Raw genomic sequence first — 26,195 nt, 5'->3', positions numbered from 1 at the left:
CTGGGAAGTGACTGTTGAGTTTCTGGCACCCCCAAGGGCTCTTCCTGGACAGGGGCACCACCAACCACGACTTTCAGAGTCATGGTTGATTCCCATAGTCAACCCTTCTCTGTCTCCCCATGGTGAGAATCCTCATCCACTGAGGCCTGGTCTCCCTTTATCTAAGTTTCTACTCTACTCGTAAACTCTTGGTACCAGGTATCGAGCCTCCCTGGTGTTTTCGCCTCGACCCCGCAGTTAGAGGTGGTGACGACCCCCTAACTGTGCCTGTTCTGCTCCATGACCTTCTCAATCACTCAGGGACTGCTGAACAGTCTCATTCTCACCATGGGATCTGGCCCCTACATTCCCACAGATTCACCCCTAGGGTGCTTACTCAATAAACTAAAGCCCCTCCACCTTACTCCAGACCTCAAACCCGTTCGCTACTGTAATGAGATCTGGCCACAATATCCCTTGGACAATCAGTCTAAATGGCCTCCAAATGGCTCTTTAGATCCTAAAATTCTCCACGACTTATACAACTTCTGTAAGTGCACAGGCAAATGGAAAGAGATCCCATATATCCAGGCTTCCTTCTACCTCTGAACCAAGCTCTCTCTCTGTACCCCTGCAATCCTAAACACCTACTACTTGCCTTAAAGTCCTCACCCCTAAGCTCTTTTCACGTTCCCAAATATTCTCAACTGCCTATAATACTCCTAGACAGGGGGATCACAGGAACATGGTGGCATGAGTAATTCAGAGGAAATATCCTCCCCAAAACATATATAATTATGAAACTACAATAAGTACAACTATTCATAAAAGAGACACCAGTGGATGTAGTATAACAGCCAGGATAAATCTACATCTGTGAGAACTCAATATTACATGAATGGGTTAAGATACAAGCCGCGGCCAGGTGGGACCCAATCTCTCCCCCACCCCAGAACCCAACGGGAAGAAAGGAGTCAGAAAGGGGAGGGAGTGAAAGCCCAGGACTGCTAAACAACCGGCTCTAGAAATCTGCACCTGGAGTGCAGACATGAGGTGCACAGGGGGCTGGATATTAGAGAAATGGAAAAGCAAAACCTGTGGGCAGATCCCCACAACTGGTACCCCTGAGACAAAAGAAAAGCGACTGCTTTCTGCAAGTCTTAAAGAAATAGGGACCCCATGGCTGGACGAAATCGTCCCAGCACACTTAGTCAGCATCTGGGAATAGCGGGGAACCTTAGGCACCCTAAAACCAGGGGAGGCAGCACAGCTCTGAAGCCCCTCAAGGCACTGAGCAGCCTTCCAGTCATTCCTCCAACAGGCACGGACCCCGACACACCGGGCCAGTAGCGGGAGAGTGGCAGCGCATGCTAGGGGTGGCAGTGACCAAAGAGCCTGGGTGCAGCTGCGGCACACCAGTGGCAGTGGAACCAGAAGAACCCAGTAGAGGCCCATGCGGGACAGCCCCGTGCAAACCTGCCGCGGAGCCAGAGGTAGCAGGTGCACTCCCAGCACACAACCAGAATTCCAGCCCAACGCACAGCCACCCGGGCCAGACCCAAAGGATGCTGCTGGCACACAGCTGCCTGGCAGGGGGGGCGCTATCATGGAGGAGCACACCTGACATGGCCGCCATTCCTCACAGAGCTCCGGGCTGCTCTGATGGTGACACCGCCCACAGCATCTTAGGGGATTAACCCAGTGGCTGCTCCAGGAGTGTGGGTAACCAACACAGGCAGCGGAGAAGGGCAACGCATCCAGAAAGCAAGAAAGGACTTTCTTCTCCCAGCTGACACACCCACAACCTGCCTACAGTAACTGCTATGATGATGAAAAGGCAAAAAAACTTAGTCCACTCCAAGATAGTTCAGACAACACCTAAGAGAGGATCTGCAGAGACAGACCTAAACAGTCTCCCTGGAAAAGAATTCAAAATAAAAATCATAAACATGCTGACAGAGCTGCAGAGAAATATGCAAAAACTAAGGGATGAAGTCCAGAGGGAGATTACAGACATCCAGAGGGAGATTACAGAAGTGAAACAAACTCTGGAAGGATTTATAAGCAGAATGGATAAGATGCAAGAGGCCATTGATGAAATAGAAACCAGAGAAAAGAAACGCATAGAAGCTGACGCAGAGAAAGATAAAATGATCTCCAGGAACTACATATATTTCAATAATCACCCTAAATGTAAATGGACTGAATGCATCAATCAAAAGACACAGAGTAATAGAATGGACAAAAAAGCAAGACCCATCTACATGCTGCTTACAAGAGACTCACCTGAAAACCCAAAGATATTCATAGATTAAAAGTCAAGGGATGGAAAAACATATTTCATGCAAACAACAGAGAGAAAAAAGCAGGTGTTGCAACACTAGTATCAGACAAAATAGACTTCAAAATAAAGAAAGTAACAAGAGATAAAGAAGGACATTACATAATGATAAAGGGCTCAGTCCAACAAGAGGATATAACCATTATAAATCTATATGCAACCAATATACAGGAGCACCAATATATGTGAAACAAATACTAACAGAACTAAAGGAGGAAATAGAATGCAATACATTCATTTTAGGAAACTTCAACACACCACTCACTCCAAAGGACAGATCTACCAGACAGAAAACAAGTAAGGACACAGAGGCACTGAACAACACACTAGAACAGATGGACCTAATAGACATCTATAGAACTCTACATCCAAAAGCAACAGGATACACATTCTTCCCAAGGCCACATGGAACATTCTCCAGAATAGAGCACATACTAGGCCACAAAAAGAGCTTCAGTAAATTTAAAAAGACTGAAATCCTACCAACCAACTTTTCAGACCACAAAGATATAAAACTAGAAATAAATTGTACAAAGAAAGCAAAAAGGCTCACAAACACATGCAGACTTAAAAACATGCTCCTAAATTGTCAATAGATCAATGACTAAATTAAAATGGAGATCCAGAAATATATGAAAACAAATGACAACAACACAAAGCCCCAAATTCTGTGGGACACAGCAAAAGCAGTCTTAAGAGGAAAGTATAGAGCAATCCAGGCACATTTAAAGAAGGAAGAACAATCCCAAATGAATAGTCTAATGTCACAATTATTGAAATTGGAAAAAGAAGAACAAATGAGACCTAAGGTCAGCAGACAGAGGGACATAATAAAGATCAGAGAAGAAACAATAAAATTAAGAAGAATAAAACAATAGAAAAAATTAATGAAACCAAGAGCTGGTTCTTCAAGAAAATAAACAAAATAGATTAGCCTTTAGCCAGACTTAGTAAGAGAAAAAGAGAGTCAACACACATCAACAGAATCAGAAACGAGAAAGGAAAAATCACGACGGACCCCACAGATATACAAAGAATTATTAGAGAATACTATGAAAACCTATATGCTACCAAGCTGGAAAACCTAGGAGAAATGGACAACTTCCTAAAAAAATACAACCTTCCAAGACTAACCCAGAAAGAAACAGAAAATCTAAACAGACCAATTACCAGCAATGAAATCGAATTGGTAATCAAAAAGCTACCCAAGAAGAAAACCCCCAGACCAGATGGATTTACCTCAGAATTTTATCAGACATACAGAGAAGACATAATACCCTTTCTCTTTAAAGTTTTCCAAAAAATAGAAGAGGAGAGAATACTCCCAAACTCATTCTATGAAGCCAACATCACCCTAATACCAAAACCAGGCAAAGACCCCAAGAAAAAAGAAAAATACAGACCAATACTCCTCATGAAAGTAGATGCAAAAATACTCAACAAAATATTAGCAAACCAAATTCAAAAATACATCAACAGAATCATACACCATGACCAAGTAGGATTCATCCCAGGGATGAAAGGATGGTACAACATTCAAAAATCCATCAACATCATCCACCACATCAAAAAAAAAGAAGGAAAAAAACCACGTGATCATCTCCATAGATGCTGAAAAAGCATTCGACAAAATTCAATATCCAATCATGATAAAAACTCAACAAAATGGGTATAGAGGGCAGGTACCTCAACATAATAAAGGCCATATATGATATATGCACAGCCAACATCATACTGAACAGTGAAAAGCTGAAAGCTTTTCCTCTGAGATCGGGAACAAGACAGGGATGCCCACTCTCCCCACTGTTATTCAACATAGTACTGGAGGTCCTAGCCATGGCAATTAGACAAAACAAAGAAATACAAGGAATCCAGACTGGTAAAGAAGAAGTTAAACTGTCACCATTTGCAGATGATATGATATTGTACATAAAAAACCCTAAAGACTCCACTCCAAAACTACTAGAAATTATATCGGAATACAGCAACGTGGCAGGATACAAAATTAACACACAGAAATCTGTAGTTTTCCTATACACTAACAATGAACTAATAGAAAGAGAAATAAGGAAAACAATTCCATTCACAATAGCATCAAAAAGAATAAAATACCTAGGAATAAACCTAACCAAGGAAGTGAAGACATATATATCCTGAGAACTACAAGACACCTTAAGAGAAATTAAAGAGGTCACTAACAAATGGAAACTCATCCCATGCTCCTGGCTAGGGAGAATTAATATTGTCAAAATGGCCACCCTGCCCAAAGCAATATACAGATTCAATGCAATCCCTATCAAATTACCAACAGCATTCTTCAATGAACTGGAACAAATAGTTCAAAAATTCATATGGAACCGCTAAAGACCCCAAATAGCCAAAGCAATCCTGAGAAGGAAGAATAAAGTAGGGGGGAATCTCGCTCCCCAACTTCAAAGCCACAGTAATCAAGACAATTTGGTACTGGCACAAGAACAGAGCCACAGACCAGTGGAACAGAATAGAGACCCCAGAAATTAACCCAAACATATATGGCCAATTAATATATAAAGGAGCCATGGACGTACAATGGGGAAATGACAGTCTCTTCAACAGATGGTGCTGGAAAAACTGGACAGCTACATGTAAGCGAATGAAACTGGATCACTGTCTAACCCCATACACAAAAGTAAACTCCAAATGGATCAAAGACCTGAATGTAAGTCATGAAACCATAAAAGTCTTAGAAAAAAACATAGGCAAAACTCTCATGGACATAAACATGAGTGACTTCTTCATGAACATATCTCCCCGGGCAAGGGAAACAAAGGCAAAAATGAACAAGTGGGACTATATCAAGCTAAAAAGCTTCTGTACAGCAAAGGACACCATCAATAGAACAAAAAGGTACCCTACAGTATGGGAGAATATATTCATAAATGACAGATCCGATAAAGGATTGGCATCCAAAATATATAAAGAGCTCACACACATCAACAAACAAAAAGCAAATAATCCAATTTAAAAATGGGCGGAGGAGTTGAAGAGACAGATCTCTAAAGAACAAATCCAGATGGCCAACAGGCACATGAAAAGATGCGCTACATCACTAATCATCAGAGAAATGCAAATTAAAACCACAATGAGATATCACCTCACACCAGTAAGTATCGCCATCATCAAAAAGACAAACAACAAATGTTGGCGAGATTGTAGAGAAAGGGGAACCCTCCTACACTCCTGGTGGGAATGTAAATTAGTTCAACCATTGCGGAAAGCAGTATGGAGGTTCTTCAGAATGCTCAAAATAGAAATACCATTTGATCCAGGAATTCCACTTCTAGGAATTTACCCTAAGAATGCAGCACTCCAGTTTGAAAAAGACAGATGCACCCCTATGTTTATCGCACTATTTACAATAGCCAAGATATGGAAGCAACCTAAATGTCCATCAGTAGATGAATGGATAAAGAAGATGTGGTACTTATACATAATGGAATATTAGTCAGCCATAAGAAAAAAACAGATCCTACCATTTGCAACAACATGGATGGAGCAAGAGGGTATTATGCTCCGTGAAATAAGCCAGGCGGAGAAAGACAATTACCAAATGATTTCACTCATATGTGGAGTATAAGAACAAAGGAAAACTGAAGGAACAAAACAGCAGCAGAATCACAGAACCCAAGAATGGACTAACAGTTACCAAAGGCAAAGGGACTGGGGAGGATGGGTGGGAAGGGAGGGATAAGGACGAGGAAAAAAGAAAGAGGGCATCACGATTAGCATGTTTAGTGCGTGGGGGGCAAGGGGAAGGCTGTGCAACACGGAGAACACAAGTAGTGATTTTACAGCATCTTACTACACAGATGGACAGTGACTGTGAAGGGGTATGTGGGGGGACTTGGTGAAGGGGGGAGTCTAGTAAACATAATCTTCTTCATGTAATTGTAGATTAATGATACCAAAAAAAAAACTCCTAGACAATGCACCACCATGGGCTCTCTTGTCACCTCCTGGCTCATGCCAGGAGCTCTGTCTGTCCTCCCACTGTATCATTACATCTCAATCTGTATGTTTGTGTCTAAGTGTATAAATTAAAAGTATTTTTCTACCTCTGGATGGCATTAATAAAAATTGATTTAAAGACATGCGCTTGTAAAAATTGGGCATTCTAAAATTTCCAGAAAATTCTAATAGAAGATACTAATCATTAATGCTAATTTAAGTTGAACTGAATAGACATGGCCTTATGGTTATCAGCTGTCTAAGTTTACCTAAAGTCATTTAAGTTGATGGTGTCTGTTAAATCTTTCAAAAAAAAATGCTTAAAGTGAAGTGTAGCTTTGTCTAATGTGAGTAACTATTTAAGCAAGTGCCTTAAAACTTTTAAGAGCTTCCCAAAATCAAATTCAAAAAGGTGCTTTTTACCTCTAGTTCACTCTTATATTTTCCAGAGGGCTCTTGGAACATGTCAGAGGAATTTTTTCTCATTGAGGAAAATATTTGGCTAATTTGGCTTATTTACCTGCTTAATTACCTAGAAGGCACTGTCACAGGGAATAATGCTAAACTTTGTTCCTGAATGTTTTGTGTTACAGAAATATCCAAATTTCCTTATGACAACTGTCTTACAGTAAGCTCTCATTAGTCTTTAACCATTGTCATTTTTAAGTCTTTTGTCATCTATACTCACAGTTTTATTACTCCTAAACTAGTAAAAAAACTAGATTTCAGCAGAACAGGTATTAGTTACATAGGATTAAGTAAACTAAGGAAGATGATTTGGTGGCTTTTTGTTTCAAATGTTATTGATTAAGTGTTTTAAGCTTTTTCTCTTAAGCTGATGACAGTTTAGTAAATGACTGCCGTTATAAGCAGGATTGAAACTTTATCTTTCTCTCTACCTGATCCCTCCAGAATTTAAAAACTCTCAGTGACTATTTTTATATTTCATGGCACTATGTTTATTTGCATAAGTTCAATAAGAATCTGCTTTCCTTGTAAGAGGACCAATTAAAAACACTGATTATATTACTAAGGCTTTGACTGGAACGGCATGCCTGAGAGGCACATGTGTAAACTCAGATATGAACAGACAGCTTTAAGGAACTAAGATTGACTTTATAAAGCCAACAAAGCCCCTTAGAAGAACAGGCCTAGTACCTTGCTTACAGAGTTCCCAGCAGCCTTACCAGGTAAGGAAGGTCACTTCCTGGCAAGTGCAGGAACCTCAGGAATGTCTTGGGAACCTCAAGAAGAAAGGAATTCACCCAAATCTACAGGTACTGCAGGCACAACCTGATGGCAAGTCTGGCTTAGCTTTCTGGCCTCAAGAAGCCCTTAAAAGTTCAATCTGAAATTCCTTACAAAATGTTCCAGCAAAGCGGCCTGTGCATACAGTAAAACAACAAATTTGACTGGATCTATACTGTCGGAACTCAACCAAGAATTAGGAGAAGTGCAAGTTGCAGTGCTCCAAAATTGTGTGACTATAGACTATCTACTGTTAAAAGAACATATGGGATGTGAACAGTTCCCAGGAATGTGTTGTTTTAATTTGTCTGATTTTTCTCAAACTATTCAAATTCAGTTAGACAATATCCATCATATCATTGATAAGTTTTCACAAATGCCTAGGGTACCTAACTGGTTTTCTTGGTTTCACTGGATATGGCTGGTAATTGTAGGTCTGCTTGTTATGTAGCTGTATTCCTGTTATGTTAATGTGTGTACACAATTTAATTAGTAGTTTAAAACCTATACATGCTTATGTTACTTTACAAGAAGATATGTCAAAGAAATAATCAATCTTCCCATGTTTTCTTCCATCTGCTACTTCTATAGCTTTTCTTCTTCTTTCCTAATTACAACCCTTTAGTAGAATTCATGCCTCATATCGAAAATTACCGAGTATCATAATTCTTCCAAGTGGTAAAGATACCTCAAGACAAATGCTGGGCGCATAGAAGCCACAGGGCATAAATCTGCAAAGTAAAAAGCTAACCTTTTCAAACAATATTGCTTCTCTCTCACTTACCAACTTTACATCTCCCTGTATGGCCCCGGAAGATGACTGGTTAGCCAGAGACGGGTAAGATTCCTCAAGGGAGGAACAACCTAAGACAGGCACAGTCACAGGGGGGCCATCGGGTGAGAAATTGGGGATCAACAGAGGTGAGGCTTAGAACCTCACCTCCCCTGTTCTGAGAGAAATCCTCTGCACCCGTGGATGTTTTGTTGCCCTTGTCTAGCTTGGATTAATACTTAGTCTATAGGCACAGACCTGATCATCTACATTTGCCCTCTTACAGCACTAAATTATGTTTTCTACCTTTATCTGGCATCTACCTACCACTTCAGCATTTTATTAAAAATAATAATAATAATAATAAGGGAGAAATGTGGGATTCATATAAATCAAGTATAAAAATCAAATGAATAATCATATCTGACTTGATTGTTTATAGTTCATGATGCGTGATCAAAACTGAAAGTTTCTGTGATATGACTGCCCTTTCACTGTTCACCATGTAAGAACTTATTCACTATGTAAGAACTTGTTCACTATATAAGAACTTGTTCATTATGCTTCAGAAGATTGGAGACTGTTGAGAATTAGGCTTGGGGTTGATTAATGATTGTGCATTGAGTCCCCTATACAGAATTTTATTGTTGTTAACAACCATTTGATCAGTAAATATGAGAGATGCCCTCTCAAAAAAAAAAAAACGTTCCAGCAAAGTATATTTAAAAGAGCCTATGTAATCAATTGCTCTTCTTGCTGCACTTATGCAAATAATCAAGCAAAGTGTTACTTATTTTCTTAACCTGGTTACTTCTAATAAAAATGAAGGTGATTTTAGAGAAAAGTATTGTTTCAATAATGCAGTCTTATCTATACTAAATCCTAATACTAGTCGTTGAGATGTAAACTCGATCCAGATTTCTAGTTTCCCCATGATACCTGGCTATGATTCTCAATTAGACTCTTCATATTTCTAGTTCTCATATTCAGCCATGCATTCTTAATCTCGTCAAGTTTGTCCTTCCAGAATGGAAAATCCAACTCCAGATGTTGCTACTTAACCTAATAACACAATTTGTTCTATCTTGCCTAGAAGCCACAAAACTGCAAATAGTAATAGAAATGAAACCCAGAATAGAAGCGCCAACCTTCCGAGGCCCTCTCAACTGACTAGTGATGGAGACCTAGCTGCAACCTTTACTGCGCCCCCTCTCAGCATGAAGCAGCCACAGCAGTCATTGCCCCCTTTCCCTAGCAGCAGCTAGAGTCTCTATCTGTAGAGGGGAGAATGAGACAGGGATCATAGGCTCAGACAGAATAAGGTGAGAGCCTCTGGAGAAAGCAAGGCAGGATATTTGCAGTCAGAGCATGTAAAACTACATACTGGGAAATCCCCCCCTACTAAAACTATGTTGAACATTAAGCTCTAGAATCATTCTTCAGTGAGATCAGTTAATGTTCCCCAGATAAAGAACAGTAGCACATGTTTTATTATGCTAATCATTTGTAATTGTGTATAAGATTCACTTTAGCATACTAAAAGGCCCAGGCCTATGTGCTGTCTTTGCTCCTTCAGATCTGAAGAGGTAATTTTGCAAACTGAGCAACTAATTAAGCATGCAGACCCAGCTGTAGATGGCAGAGTAAAAGGCAGGATTCTTTAGCAAATAGACAATACCTCAGCCCACCTTGAGAGCTGAGCAGGCAGCCTTTTGATATGCTCTCAGACCGAGATGCCGGTATCCCAGAGAAAAATCAAGGCAGGAAATTCCTTATGTTAAGTTAATTTTTAATATTCAGAGAACACTTAACAAGTCCTTCCCCAAGGCTTTAGAGATAGTTCCCACCTTTTTGGACAGGCCATAGCACAAGACCTCAAATCCCTTACTCTCTTGAGCTCCACCCTCCTTCAATATGTAGATGATCTCCTCCCGTGTAGTCCCTCCCTACAAACGTCTCAACAGGATACTATTCTCCTTCTAAACTTTCTCTCAGAACACAGCTATCGAGTTTCACCCTCCAAAGTTCAGCTGTCTGCAGCTCAGGTCACATACCTGGGAGTTCAGTTCACCCGGCGCTGCAAAGCCATTACCATAGACAGGAAAAAACTTCTCCAAACCATGCCCATTCCAAACAAAGACACCATCCCTAACTCCCAAATGGCAAGGATCATACACAGTAATCCTTTCCACGCCAACTGCAGCTAAACTCCAGGGTCTTCCCCACTAGATACACAAGTCCCACCGTAAGCCATTTGTCTCCCCTTATTCCCCTCCTACCAAATCTCCCATAGGTTCCTACTCCTCCACCCTGACGGGACCTCTTACTCTTCGCATTTCGCTCTGCTCATTTCCACTTCCACTCATCACTGAAGAAGTTTCTGCCAGCATGGAGTCCTAAGACCTCCCTTACAACTGCCATGCATCATGCTGCAGGATTATTAACCCTAGTCTCAATATTTACTCTCTCACCAGACCTATCTTCCCAATGCCAGCCATTTCTTCTCTTTCAGACTGTCCAAAAGATTGCACCATCAAGGATTCCCTTTGCCCTACAGGTTGCTTTGCTGCCTACACATATGTCCCCAAAAATGCTATTAATTCAGCCACCCTATGTAAACATAACAATCAGCCCAAATGCAAAAAATTTCTAACCAAACCTTTAACCAGCTTATATTACAGGATTACCAACCCCTCTCCAAAGACGATGATCTTTATTGAACCGGAAAATGCCATCGCCACTGCAGACCAAGGGCTCATCTGAGGACCGCCCCCCATCAATACAAAAATGAACTTCACTGCCCCTAATAAGCAGGAAGCAGTTACAGAAGATTAACCTTCACCCCTTCCCAAATCCTCTACCACTTATGAAACAGAAAAGGGAGAAATGTAAGAATATAGTAATTTATCCTCCATTTACCCCATGGTCCCAAGCACATAAACCGGTGAGAATTATGCCTGGGCTTGACTGGGGCTTGCCTGGGCTTACCCCGCCTTATCTCTAAACATTCCTACCCTCCCCCAAGGCAACAGGCCCAGCGGATCCGCCACAATAAAAGGCACAACGCTCTGCACCATGCTACTGCCCTTTCTCTTTGTATCTGTCTCTCTGTCTGTCTCGCTGCCCTCTCTCTCTCTTTGTCTCTGTCTCTTGGACCCCCTGCTCTCTCTCTTCCCCCCCTCTCCCTCTCTCTGCTCTCTGTCCTGCTGCTCTCTACTGTTCCCTTCCTCTCTCTCTTTCTCTCTCTCCCCCTCTTCCTCTGGGGCAGCCACTCTCTCTTTCAGATAATAAAGTCTCTTGCATGGGCCCATGTCTCCTGAGTCATTCTGGGTAAGGAGGGTCGCAGCGAGATGCCCTTTCACTTCCCATCTGTGCAAATTTTCTGGCTTTAAAATAAAGTGAGCAAATCATTTTAAAAACATTAATGATAATGACTAAAGTAAGAGTAAATCAATGTATAATTTCCAGAGCAGTATAATTAAACTAAGTATTTAAAAGGGTTGAGAAGCCTGAAAGAATCCGAAAGAATCCAGAAAAATAGAAAAAAAGGAGAAACCTAGAAAAGGCAGAAAAATAGGACAAAATAAAATAGTACAAATAAATCCAAATATAAGAAGTCATACTAAATATAAACTAAACCAGCCAGTTGTTTAAAGACAGTCTGATTTTTTTACATCCAGTTATATGCAATTTATGAGACATACCTAAATTCAGTGGCATAGAAAGGAAAAAATAAGTGCAGATATATGGAGTTAAGAAGACTTACAACTTCAAATATAATAGCATTAAAATGTTGAAAATAAAAGGACCAAAAAAGGTATGTCCCAAATACTGAAAGAAACCTTAAGTAGCTATATTATTGTCAGAAAAAATAGTCTTTAAGGCAAAAAGCATTATTAAGGAGAATAAGGGTAAGTACAGAATGATGAAAGGCATTATTCTCTACGAAGGTATCAGTTATATGCTTTCCTGTCTCCTAATAACATAACTTAAAAACGTGCAAAGCAAAAATTGACAAATTACAAAGAGAAATTGACAAATCTACCACTATACTGAGAATTTCTAACATTCCTCTCTCAGTAACTGATAGATCAAGCAGGCAAAAAATAAGTAAAGATATAGAAGACTTGAAAAATAAAATTAACAAGCTTGATCTAATGGACATAGGATTCTGCACAAAGTAGAGAAATAAAATTCTTCTCAAGCATTTTGTAATCATTGCATTTATAAAAATTGGTATTATACTACTTCATAAAATAAGTCCCAAAAAATTTACAGGTGCATTAGGAAGAGTAAACGTGCCAATAATAGCCAGGACAATTCTGAAGCCAAAAACAAGGTGAAAAGGCTTGCCCTGCCTGATGCCATGACCTGTTAGAAATCTATAGTAATTAAGACAGTGTGATAGAGGCACAGGGACAAACACACAGCTTTGCCAGATAAAACACAGGAAATCCAGTTAAGTTGGAATTTCAGATAAACAATGGATATGTGTTTTATGTGCTAAATCTGGCAACCCTATAAATAAATAAACCATTGGAACCTAAGAGAGGGCCTAGAAACAGAACCATATATGTATGGAACCTCAACCCATGACAGAGATCAGGTCAGTGGGAAGAGATGTTGTCAATCCGGGGAGAGGAAATCCAGGGTCAAAATACCCCTAAAAACTAAAATCAGTCAAAGGGAGAAATAAAGTTTAAAACCCGTTTATTTCTCACAAACTGCAGTCCCAGTCCGTCTTTCTTCTCTGCTCTAGCAACAACCACACTGGCCCTCCCCCTCACCTCTCAGGTACAAATAAGCCCCCAGTTGCCCAGGTAATAACCCATTGATATGGAGATGAACTACTCCACCCCTGAGGAAAGATGCAAATGCACTAAAGCCATACTTCTTTCCACCTCTTAACGCCTATTGATATGCAGATATACAAAATCCAGGCGAGATATTCTGGAAATGCTACAATTTTACCCACAGATGTGTTATTCAATATGTGGTATTGGGACAGCTATTTATATGTAAAAAAAAATGCTTCTGTAGCTACCATCCAAACTCAGTCCCAGGTGGATTAAAGGTTTAATGTGAAAAACAGACTTGATACATTTAGAAGTAAATATAGTAATTAACTTTTTAACATTGGGGAGGAAAGCTTTCTAAAACAAGACACAAAAGTACAAACCACAAAGCAAATGACTGACAAAGTGCAATAAAGTATAAAAAGTTTGTGTATCACAAGATGCATTTTAAATACATGAAAAAGCAAACTTCAAACTAATAAATATAATAAACTACAGATTGGTATCTAAAATTCATGAAGAATATGTAATAAATTGTATGAATCAATAAGAAAAAGACAGCACACAGTATATGGAAGGTCCTAGGAGATTCAAATATTTTTGACTGGTTTCAATTTGGGGTGGCCGCTGTTCTTCATCCTGTAGGTCTGGTCAGGAATGGACTTTTAGAAGCCTCTTACACTGAAGAGGGATGAAACATGAAACAGTGTGAAGCTTTTTTCTCTGAATAGCTAGCTACTATGAATGGTAGAAATACCTTCATATGGGTCAGGCAACATGATGCCCTAATTTTCTCTTTTAAGCAATAAATAGTTTTGCAGAGTCCTTGTAACAACAAAATCAGCCAAATGCTTTTACCTACAGACCTAAAGAAGCAGATACATAGCATCACACAATGGGCTCTTGGCAAAGAATGGACACTTTCAGATTTCACTTTATACACTCACTTATTTTTTTAATTGTTAAAGGCATGTATATGAACAATGTTATTTTGTAATCCACACAATACAAGCATTAAAAAATGGCCTTATTGCCAGGCAGAGAAAAGACAAATACTACATGATTTCACTTATTTGTGGAATAACAAAACAAAACAAAAAATAGTGAACAAAATAGCAGTAGACTCATAGACACACAGAAGTACTGGTGGTTACCATGGTGGGTGGGTGGGAAGGGTGAGGGGGATAAAGGGGCCCAAAAATTCACAATCATAATATAAGTTGGTCACGGGGATGGTAGTACAGCATGGAGAACATAGACAATGATTCTGTAACGTCTTCCTATGTTGACAGATAGTAACTGCACTACCAGGGGTGAGGATTTAATAATATGGGTGTGAGTCCAGGGAGAAGAAATCCCGGGGCAAAATACCCCTAAAAACTGAAATCAGTCAAAGGGGGAAATAAAGTTTAAAACCCATTTATTGCCTACAAACTGCAGTCCAGGGCCATGTCTCAGCGCCATGGGATCAATCGGCTGGAGCCGAGATACCAGGATGACTGTCTACTAGTCCAGTCGGCCCTCAGAGTCTGCAGATTAGGATAGGAAAGTAGGAAATTGGCTCAGCCACTCCCCGACATTCCCATCCATCCAGAGGCAGGGGATCAAGGAGCGGCAGACACCGGGAAACCTTTCACCCGAGACTTAAGACTGGTAACCGATGCTAATCTTCTTTCGAGTGGCTAATGGATGCCCAGGCACATTTTTATGAGCTAAAAAAGTGCAGCATTTAGTTAGGAATAAGAGCGAAGTGTGGATCTCCTACCTTGTGGTGGTGAGCATCGGGTTCAGTGAAATTGATGAAGTTAGAAGAGAGTTAGGGATGCCACGCCCCTGCCTCACTAAGAGGCCAGGGCGGCCTGAAAAAACAGGCTGGAAGTCCGAGACAGAGAGAGACACTCCTCACGGATACCCAGTTGGGCTGTCGGGTCTGATTCCAGACACACGGGCCTTTGAGAAGCCGCTGAAATATAGCCTCAGCCTAGACTCTCGCAGCTGCCCGCGGCTTTCCTCAGTCCCTCGCATCCAATGAGATGCCGCTGAAAGGGAATCCTGGCCTCCACTCAGGAGACTTTCCCGGCTCCCAAGGGAGATGGGGGATCCACTGAGGGAGACAAGATGCAGGGGAGCCTGTCACTCGAGACTGAGATCGGCAGCCAGGCTAGTGCCATTTAAGTGGCTGACAAGCGCCTGATTTTTGTGTGCCACAGATGGCTTCCTTCTATAGGGACAGTGAGAGAAAAGGCAGGCTTGGATGCCAATACTCACCTCCGAAGCTATCCCGGACAAGCCCCCAAAGATGATGCCGGGGTTCTTGTTTACGAAGCCAAAGAATGAGCTTCACAAACACTCAAGGTAGGAGAGCAAGGTACAGGCTTTTATTTAGAGATAAAGTGAGAGGACAGAGCTCCCTGTTCACACCAGGAGGGGACAAGAGAGTCCGTGGTGGTGCATTGTCTAGGGGTTTTATAGGCAGTTGAGGATATTTGGGAAAGTGAAAAAGAGTTTAGGGGTGTGGACTTGTTAAGTGGTCCCTGAATATTAAAAATTAACAACAGAAGGAATTTCCTGCCTTGATTTCTCTCTGGGACACCAGCGCCTTGGTCCAGGAGCACATCAAAAGGTGTGCTGAGGTATTGTCTATTTGCTGAAGAATCCTGCCTCTTAAACTTCCTGGGTGTTAAAATGCAATCTTTTAAGATGGAATTTTTCCTGCCTTTTACTATGTCATCTACAGTTGGGTCTGCATGCTAAGTTAGTTGCTCAGTTTGCAAAATCACCTTGTCAGATATGAAGGAGGAAAGACAGCACATAGGCCTGGGCCTTTTAGTATGCTAAAGTGAATCTTACACATGGTTATAAATGATTAGTATAATAAAACATGTGCTACTCTTCTTTATCCAGGGAACATTAACTAATCTCACTGAAGAATGACTCTAGAGCTTAATGTTTAACATAGAGTTTTAGTAGGGGGTTTCCTTGCATGTAGTTACATTGCTCTGACTGCAAATATCCTGCCCTGCCCCCTCCAGAGGCCCTCACCCTACTCTGACTATATCCACGGTCCCTGTCTCACAATCAGAAAGCAATATAAATATTTCTACTGTACCACACAATAAGAAAATAAGAGAAGAAAGTGTTACCTGATTTGCCACTGAGGTTTTGTGCTTTGAGGTTTTGTGTTATGTCAATGAGACAGGGACCATGAGATTAGGCAGGGTAAGGTGAGGGCCTCCAGAGAAAAAGCAGAGCAAGATAATTACAGTCAGAACAATGTAGCAATGTGCAAAGAAGTCCCTACTGAAACTCTGTGATAAGCATTACGCAAAGTCAGAGTCACACATTCTCTAGGGTAAAGATACCAGACTGGGAATATAGACATCTTCAGTTAGATCAGTTAAAACTCAAAAGGCCAGCAGCAACTTAGCCTGGAATTGAGACAGGGGCCCTGGGTGTAGGCAGAGTAGGGTGAGGGCCTCCGGAGAAAAGCAGAGCAATATAATTACAGTCAGAACAATGTAACAATATGCAAAGAAGTTGTATCAAAACTCTGTGTTAAGCATTATGCAAAATCAGAGTCACACTAATTCTCTAGGGTAAATATTTGTATACATGACTAGGAATATAGGCCTTCTTCAGTGAAATCGCTTAAAGCTCAAAAGGCCAGGAGCAACTCGACCTGGAATGTTTGAGTGTTCTGCAGATAAGGAAAAGTATCTCAGCATAAACCATCACTTTATTGTATCAATTACATCATGACAATGTAAAATTTACCTTATCCTGCTAAAAGGCCCAGTTTAGTTTAATTGTAACTATGTGCTATTTTCCCTTCTCTAATCGTAATCAAGTAATCTGCAACCTAGGCAAAAGACTACTTTGATAAGCAATCTCAACTATAAACAACCTAAGCAAACAGACAACAACAGAGCCCACCTTAGGGGCAGGGCAGGCTGTCTTACAAGTCTGCACCCCTAACCCTTTACCCTCATTCCTGAAAATCCTCAACCGTGCATAAAACCCCTAGACAATGAGCCAACCACGGACTCTCTTGTCCTCTCCTGGCATGAGCCGGGAGCTCTGTCCTCTCTATCTCTAAATAAAAGCCTATACCTTGCTCTTCTACCTGAAGAATTTGTGAAGCTCATTCTTTGGCTTCGTGAACAAGAACCCCGGCATCATCAAGACGTGGAGTTTGATATCATAAAAAGACAGGCTCCAGTCTCAGCTTTTCCACAGAATGGATGCACAAGCTGTTGCATTTCACCCATTCAAAAACACACATTTGTTTCACATTTAACACCTCAGTCATCAGCATCTTGCCATCGTAACAGCAGGCATTGTGTTAATAGTGCCTACAATAGCATCTTAGATTCAATGAAATACATCACTTCAACTGCTGGAGCCTCGGTTTCCTCAACTAGAGAACAGAGCTGAAAGTATCCCCTTCACAGAACTGTTGTGAGCATTAAGGGAGGTAAAACTATATGGCAGCAATCCCAAGGCCACACATAGAGCAGATGCCCATAGTTTCCTGGGTTCCCTGGAAGCAGGGCATGGACCATGGAACCCATCATCTGACCCATGTAATTTTCTCCCAGTGCATCAGCCCCCTTAAATCCGTCTCTCCTTCCCCATCCAGCTTAGAGTGCATGGCCCATCACTTCAACTATTTCACTCCAGTGATCCTCAACTCTCTCATCCCTTTGATGCCAGGGTTCTTGTTCATGAAGCCAAAGAATGAGCTTCACAAATTCTTAAGGTAGAAGAGTAAGGTACAGGCTTTTATTTAGAGATAAAGTGAGAGGACAGAGCTCCTGGCTCATGCCAGGAGGGGACAAGAGAGGCCGTGGTTGGCTCATTGTCTAGGGGTTTTAAGCGCGGTTGAGGATTTTCAGGAATGAGGGTAAAGGGTTAGGTGCGCAGACTTGTTGAATTGTCCCAGAATGCTCATTCTTGATGAGTAACAGGAGATTTTCAGCTCTGATTCCTAAGATAGCAGTTTCCCTTAGGAGCATGTCAATTAAGACTGTCTACCCTGCCCCCAAGTTGGGCTGGTTTGTTGCCTGTTTGCTGAAGTAAATTAAGAATCTTACTTCTTAACCTTCTTGGGCTGTTTATAGTTGGGCTTGCTAATTAAATTAGTCATTTTCCTAGGTTGCAGATTACTTGGTTAGGATCAGAGAAGGAAATATAGCACATAGGTACGGTTAAAATAAGCTGGGCCTTTTAGCAGGCTAAGGTAAATTTTACAGTGAAGTCACGGGTTATGCTAAGACACTTTTCTTTATCTGCAGAACACAAATATTCCAGGCTAAGTTGCTGCTCACCTTTTGAGTTATAACTGATCTCACTGAAGATGTCTATATTCCCAGTCTGGTATCTTTACCCTAGAGAATTAGTGTGACTCTGACTTTGGGTAATGCTTATCACAGAGTTTCAACAGGGACTTGTTTGCACATTGCTACATTGTTCTGACTGTAATTATCTTGCTCTGCTTTTTTCCCCCGGAGGCCCTCACTCTACTCTGCCTAATCCTACAGTCCCTGTCTCACCTTGGTCCTCCTGCCTCAATCACAGGGTAAATCCCTGCAATATATAGCTCTGTAAAGATTGTCCTGCAAAAGGAATTGCTGGATCAGTGTGCATAAGCCCTTTTCACCTGATTAGGTGACTGTGAGGAAAAAGGAACTCTCACTCATAGTTAATGGGAGTGGAAATTGGAACTGAACATTTTAAATCTACATTTGGCAATGCCACATGCTTTGGTTGAAAAATGCCTCTCTCAGGAATTTATCCTATGGAAAATCTCACATAAGTTCCAAAAATGTATGCACAATCACCATGATTGTAGCATTGTTTCAAACAGGAAATTCTTGACCCAAGTTTTATTAAGATAAATTTCTCAGGGCAGAATGTCTGGATCAAGGCTTCAAAGGATATAGAATACTTATTAAATAGAAGAAAGTAAGATTACTTGAAGAAGAAGGGAATTACCATTAATTCTTCTGTCACCAGTCAGAAATAACCACCTCTTTATTTTCTATTCCTGGTATGTATAATATTCATGGAAATATTTATCTAGGGGGAGTACCTACTATGACACTGCTAATATACTGACAGCTAACACATATAATATTTCAAAATGAATATTATTTATCACTATATTTAAAGATGAGGAAACAGGTTCAGAGGGTTGAAGAAACTTGTAGGAGTAAGTAGCAGAGTTAGAGTGGGATTCCAGGTGTACTTGAGAATAAAGTGCAGCATATTAATCTATATTTTGATAATTTCATCAAATCACTTCAATAACCCTATTAAGAAAGGATTAATTTCCTCCTTTTCAAAATGGGGAATCTAAAGCTCAGAGGGGTTCAGTGTCTTCCCTTTGAGTCACTAGCTGGCCGAGCCCAGATGGGAACACACAGTTTGTATGAACTCAAAGCCTTTTCTCTTTCTAACCCATTACACTGTCTCGTGTTCCTTAACTGTCAAAGCTTTTATGAGTTTTGTTTCTGAGCATAAAAGTACTTTGTGTTCATTTAGGATATTATCAAAAGAATAGACAAGTAGAAATTACAAATAACCTCAAATCTCACTGTCAATGGTAAACAGTGTTCATGATTTGTTGCATCCCTTTGCAGTCAGCAACATCCACATACATGCATGTATACATAGACAGCTGCATATACACTTTATATAACTGGAACCACACTGGGTGGATATATGGTATTGTGTACTAATTTTTTGACCTTAACATTGTATCATATGGCATGAGGCTAATATCTCCCTTTCCTTTGCAGTGAACAGTTTGCCAATGATCCAGCACCAATTGTTATTGCCTGTGAATCCTCAAGCAATTAGAAATGGCACATTTATTAAATACTCAATATTTCTATGCACTCTATTTCTTATTTTTGTACTCTGCTGGAGTCCAGCTCCAGCCGAGGTGTGGGTCACGAAGGAAAGGACAGCGTCGGCGAGTGAGGAGATAAATGAGGAGACGAAACACCCGATCAAGGTTGTAACATCTCCTGACATCAAGCGGCAGGGTTTTTATTTTTATATCTTTTTGAGGTTTACATAATGTTACACGTTTTCTTTGATCATGGATGGTACAATGTTTTTTCCTTTCAGTTTTTGTATAATTCTGGCTCATTACAGATGTTATCATTTTTTTGAACAGCTTTCTTGTAACATTTAATGTTTAACTTTCCCTTAACCTTTTTGGCCAGAGATGTAGGTTACATGCTAGGTGCTAAACAGGAAATGTCATAAGACAGTGTGTGGGCTATGATTTTTACTTTAAGTGTGTAAGATTATATTGTGTTTAAGATATGTGTCTAAAATATGTGTCTACGGCTATATAAAGTTTGAGCAGGTTATATAAATGCAAGCTATATGTCTTTTGGTTAGTAAATGTAATGCTATACTATTAATTAAATTCTATCTTACACATGTGGGTTGAGACTTACATTTAAAGTCTAAGGATGGTACTCCTATCACTTATAAGTTTTAACATTCCTCAACATTCATACAAATACAATAAAAACACCTTATTCTTTCATAATATTTATTCCACAATATCAGATGTTTACACCTTTTCTCCTACATCTACAGGCACTAGGGCCTTGCAGTCCTCTTTTATCTTTCATATAATAACACTAAATCTGCTCTTACTACCTTACCATTAATATAATAATATTTTGTCATAAATTCATTATAAACTATATATGGGTTAATTATAAATGTAAGTCTTTCTATTTTGCTCATAAATTCTATGAGGGGGATACCAAAGGTGTCTTCTAATATTATAAGCAACATAAGGGGGACCCTGGGCAGTGGGGACTATTAATCTTTATTACTTTGCTGTTTCATGTAACTTTCCTGGGAGAATGGATTTTTCCATGGCCTAGGTTCCCATAACTCCTTCTCTGCCAATATTCTAAAGAAATCCTGGTTAGTCATGTTTGAATTGTTACAAAGGGGAGGACAAACTGCATCTAGTTTTAAGAGAGGCCTGGGTTGTTCCGCCTCACTTCTTTGTGCACTATGCCTGGAACAGTTGGTCCCATAATACTGCTTTCATTTCCGGAATTGCTGCTTTGATCAATATTTTGGGTTTGCTATTTACTAAAGATTAATAAATCTAAAATACATAAGATTTCCCATATATGAGCCCAATCACCAACATCATAACTACAAAAATAAGTGTGGGACTTAGCAGGGGCCAGCTATGAAGTTTCCTGTTTTCAGGATTCCTCCTCCTGCCTGGACCTTGTCAAACAGCATGAGCAGCATGGCCCGCACCAGTACTCTGTCCCATTAATATATATGTCAGTTCTTGCAGCAGAATTGAACAGTTTTAATACTGCATCTTCATAGAACCTTGTCATCTAAGGTGATACTCTACATTCCCCCCTCCCCAGCCACAAGCCTTTTATCCTTCTGATTGGTTTAAGAAGGTTAATAAAGGAACATGAAGATAACATTTATTGAACACTCAGTGCCAGACATTTTACTAAAAGCTTTACATGCATTTTGTCATTTAATTTTCAGTACAACCTAATGAGGTCATTGCCACTACAATAGCCATTTGAAAGATTTTTAAATGGGGCTCAAAGAAGCTAAGTAATTTGCGAAAGGTTGGCAACCAGAAAATAGTAGCACCCAAGGCCCAAACCCCAAACTAGTTACATTGCGTATGACTCCATATTAGAGGTGAAGCCAGCACAGGGGAAATGACTCACCCCAGGTCCTCAGGTCCATTATTATGTTTGGTTTCCTTGTACTGTTGCCTCTTTCCAGAGCTTAATGGAAAACTGTTTCTTTGGATGTTCAAATAGAAAGTGAAGTAACAGGGACAGGAAATCACATGGAATAAAAGGAAATAGTGCAATGACTGTCTTCCCTTTCCCCAACTTCCTCAGATAACTCATCCCACAGCACAGAAATGGCACTCAACTTCATACATTAAGTAAATATTTAAACATTTTGCTCCTGCTGCTACATTTCCAAATGCTTTCTCTGACAGTTCTGCTCTTTATTTTATGTCAGTCTCTTTTATGGTAGAGAGGAGACATTGTGGGCAGGAACATTTGTCAAAGTCACATGCTATGTGCCAAACATTTTTTTATGTTTTCTCATTTTCCCCACACAACTCTGTGGGAAAAATGTTGATTTTTTCCCCTTTTTACAGCAGATGAATTTGAGTTCACAGAGAGTAAATAAATTGTTCAGGATCACACATCTAATGAAAGGCAGGAATGGGGTTCCAGCTTTTGCCCTCCCTTCATTATACACATAGCAACCTCCCTTTTAGAAGATGAGCTTCCAGGGCTGGAGAAATGGTCGGACCACACTTCCCTGCCACATGGCCCTGGGAGTACTCAGTTAACAACCCCTCTGGGTGAAGATGACAGAGATGAAATCTGCCTCTTGTGCCAAGAGACCACATCCCTTGGCTGATGGCTGAAGTGATGAGTGGGGCTCAGGCAGAAGCTCGGCTTTTTAACACTGAGAAGGTGACATGGAAATGAACATTCATCAAACTCATTCTAGATCATAATAATTTCACATCTCATCTCCTTTAATCCTGAGAATAAAATTCAAGATAAAGATTACTATCCCCTTCCCAATCTAGAGTGCAGGCAAGTAGGTTCTGATCAGCAATACTCTAAATTAAAGTCCAGGGTCTCTAAGCCTAGAAGTGTACTACAACCCAAGCTTCCCACTGTGTCCTGTGGCCTTATGGGTTTTGAATGCTCTGTGTCTAATGTCACAGTAGACTGGCAATTACTCCACCCCAGTACCCCAGTGTATTCTTCAGACATTTACAATTAACCCCAGTGTTTTATTCTTATATTTTTATTTTTCATTTTTTATTTATTTTTATTATTTTTATTTTGGTATCACTAATCTACAATTACATGAAGAACATTATGTTTACTAGGCTCTCCACTTCACCAAGTCCCCCCCACATACCCCTTCACAGTCACTGTCCATCAGCATAGTAAGATGCTGTAGAATCACAACTTGTCTTCTCTGTGTTGTAGAGCCCGCCCCATGCACCCCACACACACATTATACATGCTAATTGTAATGCCCACTTTCTTTTTCCTCACCCTTATCCCTCTCTTCCCACCCATCCTCCCCAGTCCCTTTCCCTTTGGTAACTTTTAGTCCATTTGTGGGTTCTGTGATTCTGCTGCTGTTTTGTTCCTTCAGTTTTTCTTTGTTCTTATACTCCACATATGAGTGAAATCATTGTGGAAAGCAGTATGGAGGTTCCTCAAAATGCTTAAAATAGCCTGGCTTATTTCACTGAGCATAATACCCTCTAGCTCCATCCATGTTGTTGCAAATGGTAGGATTTGTTTTCTTCTTATGGCTGAGTAATATTCCATTGTGTATATGTACCACATCTTCTTTACCCATTCACCTACTGATGGACATTTAGGTTGCTTCCATTTCTTGGCTATTGTAAATAGTGCTGCAATAAACATAGGGGTGCATCTGTCTTTTTCAAACTGGGCTGCTGCATTCTTAGGGTAAATTCCTAGAAGTGGAATTCCTGGATCAAATGGTATTTCTATTTTAAGCATTTTGAGGAACCTCTATATTGCTTTCTACAATGGTTGAACTAATTTACATTCCCACCAACAGGGTAGGAGAGTTCCCCTTTCTACACAACATTGCCAACATTTGTTGTTGTTTGTCTTTTGGATGGTGGTGATCCTTACTGGTGTGAGGTGATATCTCATTGTGGTTTTAATTTGCATTTCTCTGATGACTAGTGATGTGGAGCATCTTTTCATGTGTCTGTTGGCCATCTGAATTTCTTTAGAGAACCGTCTATTCAGCTCCTCTGTCCATTTTTTAATTGGATTATTTGCTTTATGTTTGTTGAGGTGTGTGAGCTCTTTATATATTTTGGATGTCAACCCTTAATCGGATCTGTTATTTATGAGTATATTCTCCCATACTGTAGGATACCTTTTTGTTCTATTGATGGTGTCCTTTGCTGTACAGAAGCTTTTAAGCTTGATATAGTCCCACTTGTTCATTTTTGCTTTTGTTTCCCTTGCCCAGGGAGAGATGTTCATGAAGAAGTCACTCATGTTTATGTCGAAGAGATTTTTGCCTATGTTTTTTTTCTAAGAGTTTTATGGTTTCATGACTTACATTCAGGTCTTTGATCCATTTGGAGTTTACTTTTGTGTATGGGGTTAGACAGTAATCCAGTTTCATTCTCTTACATGTAGCTGTCCAGTTTTGCCAGCACCATCTGTTGAAGAGACTGTCATTTCCCCATTGTATGTCCATGGCTCCTTTATCAAATATTATTTGGCCATATATGTTTGGGTTAATGTCTGGAGTCTGTATTCTGTTCCATTGGTCTGTGGCTCTGTTCTTGTGCCAGTACCAAATTGCCTTGATTACTGTGGCTTTGTAGTAGAGCTTGAAGTTGGGGAGCGAGATCCCCCCTACTTTATTCTTCCTTCTCAGGATTTCTTTGGCTATTTGGGGTCTTTGGTGGCTCCATATGAATTTTTGAACTATTTGTTCCAGTTCATTGAAGAATGCTGTTGGTAATTTGATAAGAATGGCATCGAATCTGTATATTGCTTTGGGCAGGATGGCCATTTTGACGATATTAATTCTTCCTAGCCAGGAGCATGGGATGAGTTTCCATTTGTTAGTGTCCTCTTTAATTTCTCTTAAGAGTGTCTTGTAGTTTTCAGGGTATAGGTCTTTCACTTCCTTGGTTAGGTTTATTCCTAGGTATTTTATTCTTTTTGATGCTATTGTGAATGGAATTGTTTTCCTGATTTCTCTTTCTATTAGCTCATTGTTCATGTGTAGGAAAGCCACAGATTTCTGTGTGTTAATTTTGTATCCTGCAACTTTGCTGAATTCTGATATTAGTTCTAGTAGTTTCAGAGTGGAGTCTTTAGGGTTTTTTATGTACAATATCATGTCATCTGCAAATAGTGACAGTTTAAGTTCTTCTTTATCAATCTGGATGCCTTGTATTTCTTTGTGTTGTTTAATTGCTGTGGCTAGAACCTCCAGTACTATGTTGAATAACAATGGGGAGAGTGGGCATCCCTGCCTTGTTCCCAATTTCAGAGGAAAAGCTTTCAGCCTCTTACTGTTCAGTATGATATTAGCTGTGTGTTTATCATATATGACCTTTATTATGTTGAGGTACTTGCTCTCTAAAGCCATTTTATTGAGAGTTTTTATCATGAATGGATGTTGAATTTTGTCAAATTCTTTTTCAGCATCTATGGAGATGATTACGTAGTTTTTTCCCTTTTTGTTGATGTGGTGGATGATGTTGATGGATTTTCGAATGTTGTACCATCCTTGCATCCCTGGGATGAATCCCACTTGGTCATGGTGTATGATCCTTTTGATGCATTTTTGAATTCAGTTTGCTAACATTTTGTTGAGTATTTTTGCGTCTACGTTCATCAGGAATATTGGTCTGTAATTTTCTTTTTTTGTGGTGTCTTTGCCTAGTTTTGGTATTAGGGTGATGCTGGCTTCATAGAATGAGTTTGGGAGTATTCCCTCCTCTTCTATTTTTTGGAAAACTTTTCAGGAGAATGGGTATTATGTCTTCTCTGTATGTCTGATACATTTCTGAGGTACATCCATCTGGCCCGGTGGTTTTGTTCTGGGGTAGTTTTTTTATTACTGCTTCAATTTCATTGCTGGTAATTGGTCTGTTTAGATTTTCTGTTCCTTCCTTGGTCAGTCTTGGAAGGTTGTATTTTTCTAGGAAGTTGTCCATTTCTCCTAGGTTTTCCAGCTTGTTAGCATATAGGTTTTCATAGTATTCTCTAATACTTCTTTGTATTTCTGTGGGGTCTGTAGTGATTTTTCCTTTCTTGTTCTGATTCTGTTGATGTGTGTTGATTACCTTTTTCTCTTACTAAGTCTGGCTAGAGGCTTATCTATTTTGTTTATTTTCTCAAAGAACCAGATCTTGGTTTCATTGATTTTTTCTATTGCTTTATTCCTCTCAATTTTATTTATTTCTTCTCTGATCTTTATTATATCCCTC

At 40.0% G+C, this 26,195-nt stretch overlaps 1 protein-coding gene across 1 annotated transcript in view; it reads right to left on the bottom strand.

Annotated features, from left to right (window-relative positions):
* LOC140847410 (uncharacterized) overlaps positions 1–21,956 on the bottom strand; it is a 199,190-nt gene extending 177,234 nt beyond the window's left edge. The window contains exon 1 of the mRNA XM_073227678.1: positions 21,871–21,956. The gene's annotated coding sequence lies outside the window, so the exon portion shown is untranslated. The remainder of the gene's footprint in view (positions 1–21,870) is intronic.
* Positions 21,957–26,195: the final 4,239 nt, after the last annotated feature.

Source organism: Manis javanica, chromosome X (assembly GCF_040802235.1).
Source record: "Manis javanica isolate MJ-LG chromosome X, MJ_LKY, whole genome shotgun sequence".
Classification (NCBI taxonomy): Eukaryota; Metazoa; Chordata; class Mammalia; order Pholidota; family Manidae; genus Manis; species Manis javanica.
The sequence above is the reverse complement of the archived record's forward strand: the minus strand, read 5'-3'. Positions and strand labels throughout refer to the sequence as shown.